This window comes from Dysidea avara, chromosome 10, assembly GCF_963678975.1.
Source record: "Dysidea avara chromosome 10, odDysAvar1.4, whole genome shotgun sequence".
In the NCBI taxonomy this organism is placed as follows: Eukaryota; Metazoa; Porifera; class Demospongiae; order Dictyoceratida; family Dysideidae; genus Dysidea; species Dysidea avara.
This window is the reverse complement of record NC_089281.1, coordinates 28126630-28137350: the sequence shown is the minus strand read 5'-3', so window position 1 is coordinate 28137350 and position 10721 is coordinate 28126630.

Here is a 10721-nt window from a genome sequence, read left to right as displayed (position 1 = left end):
GCACAAGTTCACCAGTCATAACAATGTTACAAAAAAGCTTTGGGAATTCTAAGGTTGACTACAGAGATTAAAGTAGGGAAACATTGCATGCCTACACATAATATTATACTAATGAACATTTAATCCCTAATTCATATCAGCCATGGTTATAGATTGGAGTGGGGATTAAATGTTTCTATAGTATATGTGTAGGCAGCCTTCTGCTTGTTTCCCTTCCTATACGATCCCTAATTGACCTTAAAAATTCTTAAAGTTGTAATAATAGCTCTTTATAGTGAAATCACATGCACTATATTATACTTGTTCTTTGAAAAAGAATCATGTAGGTAGCTATGTACATGCATTCATTATAGCATAAACGAAACATGGTGGGTTGAAAGTACTATGTATAACTGTGCATCAAATTATTGAAGGGTAGCTAGTATGCACTGATTGCTAAATCGGTCTTCATATTCACTGCAATTATTTTGGCACTTGCTGCAGCTAATCATTTTGATTTTGGCACCTAATTGGTACGTTCTGTTGGTGAGTTGGTCTTGTGTTTACCATGTTTATCTTGGCACCTTAATTGTCACATTGTGTATCTTGTCTTATTTAAGTGCTAATTGAAACAATTAGTATATGTTTTGCCACAACAAACAATATAATTATGCTATTCAATTTGCAGCTGTGTAATTTGTAGCACTTAAATACATGCATGTATATTTAGAGTTTATAGTTTTGGTGCAAATATGTAATGGTAACTAAAACTAAAACTTTAACTAGAACTAGCATCTAAAACTATATCTATAATATATTAATGATGGTAATGACAACTAAAAACTTTAACTAAAACGTTTTCTATTTACAGCTATAACTAAAATTAAAAATCAAATGCATTACTAAAACAACACTAATTTCAACCATCCAAAGTACAATAACCACAGTACAAATCAGAAATTCCCAACAATAAATAACTACTCTTCCCTAAAATGAAAACTCTTTGAAAAGCAGCTGCTATATCAATTATTGCTTATCATGGTTTCATTAGCATCACAAAGGCTGCACTACTATACATCCCCTTGAATTGCATGAACTCAACCATTTATGCTGTGCCCCCTATATGACAGCTAGTAATATAGTATAGTATTCATAACTTTTCCACATTGGACAAACTATTGGGTTGAAACCAGTGCATCACCAGCCTTCAATTTAAGATTAACATGTGATGACAACTGTCTTGTCTAGCTTTACATTGTCATGATCAACTATCCATTGTATGCACGACTGATGTCTGGCTAAGATTTGCTGAGTTTGACTGTCTCGCCTCATGCACTTCATGAATCTGATGCAGTTAACCTTCCTTTCTCGCTTCTATCTGTAATCAAAATTTCTGGTGTGAAGATTCTGGTCTCTCTGCCTTTTCACACTTATGATATTTCAATCCAGGGCACAAATTGTAAAATGATATGGGTATACTAAATTCTTTGGATAGCTAAAGACTGCAATGGAAGAGTGGGATTGGAAAAAAGAGGTTGGGTTGACTAGTTAGCTTTAAGGACTGTAATTCTCACCATCGGAGTTTTAAGCCATAATTAAGTTTATCTGTTTGTTTCAAGCTGACTGTATGGTGCTTGTCTGAATTTTATAAGCCTAAAATTCGGCATGCCAGTATAAAATGGTCCATACTATGTAACTGTTTGCAGCATCCAGGAGCAAGAAGTGAAACTGTTAGCTGCAGATAGAAGCTGACTTTGGGAAGTTATAATATGGCATCAAACAATTTTGAAAAATACATAGATTTAATTATGACTGCGTATATACTCTGTGACTGGGTTTGCAGAAGGAAATCTTACACACACATCCAGTTCTTTGAACTTGAAGACCATAACTTAGGTTTCAAAGCACATACAAATCTGAAAATTTTCCCTGCCCATCCATTAACATATATATATATATATATATATATATATGTGTGTGACCAGATTTGCAAAAAGGTACCTTTTCCACACATTTTACATACCAGCAAACAAAATGATGTAACCTTTGAGTCCTTACACTGATCAACTTGCTCTTGGTTTCAACATGCAGCCAGATACTGTGGCTACACTCATAAAATATTTGAGACAATTATAGGCTATGGGTTAAAAGTTATGGCATCTCAAAGTTCAAAAAATGGGTCAAAGTTTGTGTGAAAAAGGTACCTTTTCGCAAATCCGGTCACATATGCTTTTGTGCACTACTGTGCAAAATTCAAGGCAATGGCTTTTTTCAATCTGAAGTTATGAATTATCAAAGTTGCTAAATTGGATGTGTGTGGATGACCCCTTCTCACAAATCCATGTAGTCACATATTAGAATGCATGACTGTTCTATTAGAGTAAATTGATCTGAGCCTGCACTCCTCCTACATAACAATAGTTCTCCTTTATTCATTTTTCCCAATGATATCAACCAGAAACCATTTTTACTGCTTGGTAAACTGACAAGCAGCTAATGAGGTATACTATTTCTGAATATATACTCCTGTATACCTCAATTCAAGCTCTGTCTTACCAGATTCTATTACAGAATTTGACAAGGAAGTTTATACGTATAACTTCATGTATCACTTGATCAGCTTAAATACACTTTGTTAGAGATGCTGATTACTTAGGAAAGGTGCAACAAGCCCTATATATATACACTGTTAAAAATGGGTTCTTACATAAGCACCTTTTGGGGTGTTATATCTGCCATTACAACTGGGCTCTCCACAGGTGTTCAGTTACACCCTTATGAGGTGTTCCATTACACTAATAGAGTTTTTCTGTACACCCGTAGGGTGTTTAAGAACACCTCTGTTTTTTAAAAAAGAACTTCACTGAATGCTTTGTGCTACAGATAAGAACTGTACAATGCAACAACCATAGATTTGCAGCTGATTCATTACAATGCATGAAGTGTGTATTACCATATAATTTAATTCTTAGTATAATCCATATACCGTATAATGGGAAACTTTTGAGGGATGAAACTTTCGCAAAACTGCAAAATACGATTTTCATGTTTTTAAATTCACAAAAGTCTAGAAAGTGGGAATAGCTATGTGTATAAACTGAAATATTTCACAATTATATTTTCATGAAGTTATCATCACTCGTGAAATTTGTGAAAGTTTTGTCCTTTGAAAATTTCCAGCTATACGGTAACTTAGTATAATTCTCTCCAACTTACCAATGATAACTTCCTTGTCTCTTAAATATTTTGGATTTGTATATATAACGTAACTAACAAATATCATTTTGATTGTGGGTTTAAAATAAAGGAAGGCCATATTATTCAAAGAGTAAAGCAACACAAGTAATGTCATAAGAATAGTTCCCAGATTCTGTTTACTCTTATCTCACAATAATTAACACTAAAGTGTATGAGTGCTTACTTCAGTGTAGTGTGGCATTACACCCAGCAGTGTCTATTAAACACCCCCTGTTGGACAATTTTTTTTTACAAAACACTCTGTGGGTGTACACAAGCACCTTTTGAGGTACGGGTGTATATATAACGTCAAAAGTGTATAACGGAACACCCCATTTTTTACAGTGTAGCTACCAACTTGATTGTTTAGTTTGTCAAACTGCAAAATCTATAATCTAAAAGTACAGAGAGCTGCATCAGTGCATATACAAGGAATACTGCAACTTCAAGTTCATATATACTAAAACTAGTCCCAAGACAATACCAACAGTGTGACATTTGATGATTGTTGTCTAGTATGTATACAACTACAAGTACACTTGCAATATTGCATCATGATAGCATGTTTATACAGACAGGCATTGCGTGTTGTTGCTTTCCTCTTATTTGGTAAACATATAAAGCAAAATTTGTTGCTCTATACATATGACATTTATGCACGTTGGTCAAGCACTTTGTGTGACTTTCTTGGGCTATAGCATAATAGAGAGAATGATACAGGTGCTGCATGATTCTCTCTCACCTAGCTGGCTGTTGCAAAGGAGGTAACTCATACACAAAAATGCATATAGGTACACAAATCTTCTCTCAGTAACCTATAGCTATACTGTGCAAAAATTAATTGCCAAGTTGAATATGAAGTTACCAGTGTTAACAATAAAACTTGATGCTTCTATTTTTAGTATCTATCAATGATATGCCCTCCCTGCATAGTGCAGCATGGTAACTTTTGTAATTTGCTGACAACATGACTCAATGATTTATTCTGGAGAGATAATTGTAAAGAAGTTAAGAAGCAGTTATCTCATGATCTAGAACACATTTCTAAATGGATTTCCTAGAGTAAGATGCAGATTACCATGCAATGCCTGCAACTGCAGCTGCCAATAATATTTGACCACTTGTACATATACAGTTAACACTTGGTGTGTCAGTATGCACCATTTTACTAACAGCCTTCACCATATCAACTATATAGTAAGAACACATGCAGTGATGCTTCCAACTAGTATAGCTAGCAGTTTGTCTCTTTGACCAAGACTTATTATGTAATAATTAATAGTCTATATAATAATAGTTAATGTATGCATATATCAAATTATTTTGTAGCTAATTTTGTCATATTTTGTGTGTGTTATTTAATTTGCATTTGTACCTGTGTTTTATGTGCTAGTGTATATGGAAGAACGGCTATGCAACAACAGAAAATCAATCAAATTATAGCTATATACACCTGCATGCAGGAAATGAAAGGGGACTGCCATTAGGTATAACACACAGGTTGCCTCTATTCATAGAAAAACAGTGGAGTACTGTGGAAAGACAATGTCACAAACATTATGATTATGTTTTATAAGTCACAGTTAGGAACATCACTGGAAACAAATTCCTTACCAGTGGGGACCATTTTGTTGCCCATATATACATGCATAGAAATGTTGTGGTATGAAATTTTCATGATCCAAGAACAAAGCACCAGATTTTCAAAATTATTAAGAATAATAAAGAATTTCATAGTTTTCCACTGACTTATATAAGAATCATCACATAACAGAAACCCTTTACATCTTGTAGCGCATGGTGTCAGATCTACATTACAGCTTCAAATAAACACTTTAGGCCCATATTGCTTGCATCATGATTTTCTTACTGCATCAATGAATTATTGTACCACCAGTGGGTGATTGCAGCTAGAGCAGACTAAGAAAGTTATATTCTGAGCTATACACATTTCAGCTATATACCTAGCTAAAATTAAGCTTTAATAGTGAAAAATTAAGAAATCTAGTTACACACTTCCTACTACAACTGAACATATAAACACTACTTGTCATCATGTCCACTAAATACTACAAGTTTGTTACCATCTGAGCCAGCAGCTATTACTATCTCTCCATTATCCATCATCACTACTCCACAAGGATGGCAAAACCTTTCCTTGCCTTGGTATGTACCTTCAATGGCCGATATAAACTTCCCGTCTTCTTTAAACACCAGCACACAGTTTGTGTCACAGGAGCTAATCAAGAGGTGTTCATCTGGTGTGTAGTGTATCCCGATTGGATGTTGCAACTTGAAGGGGACACCAGTGAAATATTTTTAGCAATTGTCCTGTTATAGTAAATACCTGTACTCGACTATTTTTATGATCTGTAATGAACAACTGATCTTCATTATTGTTGAGTGTTAGATCTTTAGGTTCATTGAAGGTACCACGTTTTGAGCCACACTGTCCAAAGCGGTAAGGGAATCGTTCACTTGAATTCTGTGGTTGCCATTGTCACACACAAATAACATCTCTGACTGAGACAGAGACACGACTAGACCACAAGGCCACTTTAATTGGCCATCAGCAGTACCTTTACTGCCAAACCGAGCAATAAATTCTCCACTTAGTTTAAACTTTTGAATGCAGCCCAATTCACAAGCTGCAACAAACACGTATCCCTTCTTGTCTACTGCTATTCCAGTGATCTTCAAGGCTTTTGTTATTGGCTTCTTTAATGACTTTCACCTCCTGCTTGATGGTAGCATAGTCTCGGACATTCATTAAAACTTTAATTTTTTCATGGTTTAGTGCAAATCCTCTCCAGTAAACTATTAATGAATGTTCCTCATTTCTTTTACGATTATACCATATATGATATTGTCCTTTTGGCAATTCTTCAATATGTACATTATGTATAAACCCTCTCTCCTTGTTGGAACAAATTCTAGATGTTTTGATTGGTTCACTAAAGGAGATCTAAAAATATCTTTTAGCAAGATAATGACCATACTGGGAACAACTACAAACAGGCATATAGAACACATCACAAAGTGAATCATAACTGGTTTATGATAGTTTACAATCATGTTGTTTGCTTTACATTCTGGATCACAACTAGCGTATTCTCTCAATCCATTTATTGTACATAAGTAACTGCCTTGTTCTGTTGGCTGTCATAATCTTTTTACAAAACTCGTCACAGCTTACCGAATGGCCTTCAATCAAATGAGCACTTTCCTTTTGTAAGGCAAGTCTCTTTTTAAATGAAGTCTTCATTGTTAGTACCTTTTCTAATGTTTCTTCTTCTTGTTTCTTCAACAACTTGTACACCTCATCATAATATGTAGCTAGTATCTTCTTAATATTCGCTGCAGTCTCCATGTCAACTTGTTTCTCACAATGTTCAATATTCTTTACTCCATTTCTCATTTGTTCTAACCAGGGGCGGAGAACAGTACTCAAAAGTGGGGGGGAAAGTCATGTGGGTTGGCTGTAAGTTACAAAGTGTTTTAAGACCATTAACTGTACCTTAGTGCACTTTGCACTGCAAAGCACGCCAATACTAAGGGGTCTGGACTCATGCTGCCACAGGAAAATTTTGAGATTTGGATACTTTGAGATTGAATCTGAGAAAATTTTCAGTGACATGGGACTGTTATTCCGTAGTGAAACATGTGTACTTGAATAGAATACTGTTATGCAATGACTATCATTGAGACGCTGTACAATTAGATACATCAGTAAATGAAGGCATTTCAGATAGACTCATGCTGTTGATTATATACATATAGATATAAGTGTTAGTGAAGGTATATTGAATCAATTGCATATAGCAGGGCAAACTTATAATGATTCCGCTGAATGTTCTATTAGAGTATACGTAGTTAGGTGACTGCTCTATTAGAGTATATCGATCTCGTGCACTCCCAGTACTGATTCATGCAGTGTTCCATGCTTGCATAACCTTTAGCACAAATCCCAGTAAATAAAGGCAAAGTAAGTTGGCTAATGACTAAAATAGTTGTTTTACTTTGGCAACTGGGCATTGGAAAAAGTGGGGGGGGGGTTGCCTCCTCTGCACCCCCCTATTTCTCCGCCCCTGGTTCTAACAACTGCTTCAGTAAAGCTGTGGCTGTTTTGTCTTCTCTCTTTCTTTACCTCATTTTCAATGAAATCAAAATCACGCTTTGATCCTTCAAGGTGCAATCTTGACATATTAAACTGCAACAAGTCTTGTAGAACAGGTCTAGTGTTTGCTTGGTGCGGGTCTTGCAAAATTCTGCCTTTTCAGGTGTCAATATAGGGTTAGTTTGGGATCTTGAAAAAATACTTTAATGGAAACTGTTTTGTGCTACATGGACAATTTCAATTTCTTGTGCACTTCATTATTTATAAAAAAGGTTACACAAAAATTGGAATTTTCAACTAGAGTAGGGACCATACATATCAATAAAAAGCACTGAAACAAGCTGGAGTAGTGCACGATATTAAATCACAGTAAAACAATAAGAAATGTTATATCCCTACTGTGTATACTCTAGTTGAAAATTCCAATTTATTGTGTACTTGTGTTTTATATACCATGGCCATGCTGATGTATATGCCCAAGCCCGAAGGTCCTAAACCCAAGGACATGGGCATATATATATATATATATATATATATCAGGTAAATCCCAAGTGGCCATAGTATAAGTAATATATATCACTTGGCTCACCTATAATAGGTGAAGAGACAAACCTACATTCACCACATTACTTTTATACAAAGGTATCTAGATATCAATTGTGGGTTTAAAATTTGGTATTCACAAAAAAGAAATGATTGTGGGTTTTAGTGGTTTTAGTGGTACCATTTCTAACCAAGCAACCCAGTTAAGGATGTCTACAATAGTCTATAAGGTACTAAAGTAAGTGGTGAAGAGTATAGGTTACTGACCTTGAGAATGTCTAAGTCATCTTGTCACACGGTTGAAATGTGCTGTATAGAAAACCATCCCCAACACTGCGTAATTATTTAATGGTACATAGTAGCTGAACTACATGATGATGACTCATTCAATTATTTTTCCTTGAAGAAAATGCTTGGCCAGCTAAGCCTATTATGCTAAACTCAAACCCACAATGCAACCTTTATGTAGCTTATATATAGAAGCAAAGGGAACTGATGCACTGTAGTTGCCTCAGTATCATAGGTATTGTGGTCAGAGCTATATCATGATATGTTAGGGCGATGTGGTGAGGGAAATATGTGAAATATAACCCTGTGGTTTCCTTTGATCTGAGGGTATATATATATATATATATATATATATATATATATATATATATATATATATATAATTTATATATCAACATTTTATACCTAAAATTTTCTGTATAGGCAATACCAGCAGTACTTGTAAGCAAGTAAGCTAAAAAAATCATGACTCATTTTAGAAAAAGAATGAAGGCTGAGGTATGAGTATACATTATATGAGCACACTTCTTTGTGGCTCATTATGTTGCTAATTGTATATGTTCTACTATAGCTGCACATATGACTATAGGCACGTATGCTGGCAAACACTGGGAATGTGGGTACAAGTACAGTAGCCTAAACAGTTGTTGGTAAATTGCACAGGTGATAGAACCATGCAATCATAGTGCTCTGGTTTTTTTATATCAGTAACTAGCATGCCCTACAATCTAGAGTATTTTGTTATGAAGCCTTTCAAGGTAGGACAATTTTAGATCCCACATGCTAAAACAAAAAAAAATGCCATTGGCAGGATCCAAATTCAAATGCTGCAACAACTGTAAGTATAGCAGGTACTTTACCAGCTCAACTGTTTATTCTGTGGTTTGCAATGGAATGCAGCTGAAGTCTTATCATGGCCTTCAATGTATACTTCCTACGTGCAAGATCATTATAGATTCTACACTAACATTAATCAAGAACTACTTTGATCACCACATGCCCTGTATGGTTCTCATATGCCTGTATGGTGAAGTATTCAAATTTCTGAGTTAACAAGTGAGCTGTATACTGATATAGTTTGAAAATGCTATGATGGTACACTGATTGGCTACCCAAAAGCTAGCAGAGTTATAGAATACTGAATGAGTGTCAGTGTGAAAATGGATCTGGTTTTCAAAGCAAAAAGGACTATAATATATAAGGATCAATCACAACTAAAATGTACTAAACAATTGTATAATAACCAGGGGTGGATCTAGGATTTCCCAAGGGGGTGCTAAGCTAGTGGGGGCTAAAAATGTGGCATCTGGTTGATACAACTAGTAGTGCAGTGTGAGAAGAACACTCAGCATGAGGAGCATGCTTTATCCTTTATCTAAGTGGTCTTGCAGCATGCCCTCACAGGAAAATGTTTGCAAATTTAGCTTTCTGAGAATGAATTTGACAATAATATTGACTGAACCTTATCAAAATTATAAGCAATTGTGAGCAGCCAAATCACTGAGTTATTTTCTAGCAGTGGTAACTAGCTTTCATATAAAGGGCACAACATAAATGCTGCAGTATAAGTTAGTGAGAGTTGGTCTTTGTTCTTTATAGTTTAAAGAATTTTAATGATGGATGTTCTATTAGAGTAGTTGACTGTTCCATTAGAGTGTTTAGCAGCTTTTTAGCAGTTTTATCCCCTCTTGTGGATTCCTAAAAGAGGTTAGCTCTTCTCTTCTCACTCTTTCCATGTTTTCATGCTTTAGGTTCAACTGCACCTGTACTGTAGCTTCTACTATCTTCCTAGCTAGCACATGGTAAAATTTTGGAGGGGGTGTCCCGAATCCGTCCTTGATAACAGCATAATCTATACTGTATATTACAACAACTATAGTCTAGATTCATTTAGCCATGCTACCAGTCTTGACTCATATAAACATCAAGTTCATTTTTTCCATCAACTATTTGTATGCAGAATAGGTTACCAACTGTAGTGGTGATGTCAGAATCCTTGTCTCAATTCAAGAACAGTTTAAGTAATCTTTATAATTAATTTGTACTTTTACACTCAACAACTTTGAGTTCAGTACAATAATCACTAATAAAAATAATGTGGTGTTTGCATGCTCCTTTACATAGAGTATAGGCCTGGATACTCTATAGCTAGCATTCAAAAAATTGTAGCATGTTATTATACCAAAAACAGGAATCAGATTGTGCTATTGGTAATCACTGAATCGTGATGTTTGTTTCTGAGGTCACCATAGAAACCAACAGAATCATGTAATTAGAGGTATAATTTGTCACGAAGTTTTGTGAAGATGCATGCAATATGATACCAATAGGGTGTTAACAAAAGAGGGAGGGAATTACACATCCTGTAGCTGGAACTGATAATGATGTCACCTAATCAGAATTTTGACTATGCAAGTAGCCATTAGTTGAACTATTTTGAGCACTACTACTGGCATGGTTCTCAGTGCGCCGTTCTTGCTGCCAATACTGTGACATTGTTGTTTCATTGCTACAACTCTACATAAAGACTGACCAGCAGACAATTCTGCAGGAGTGG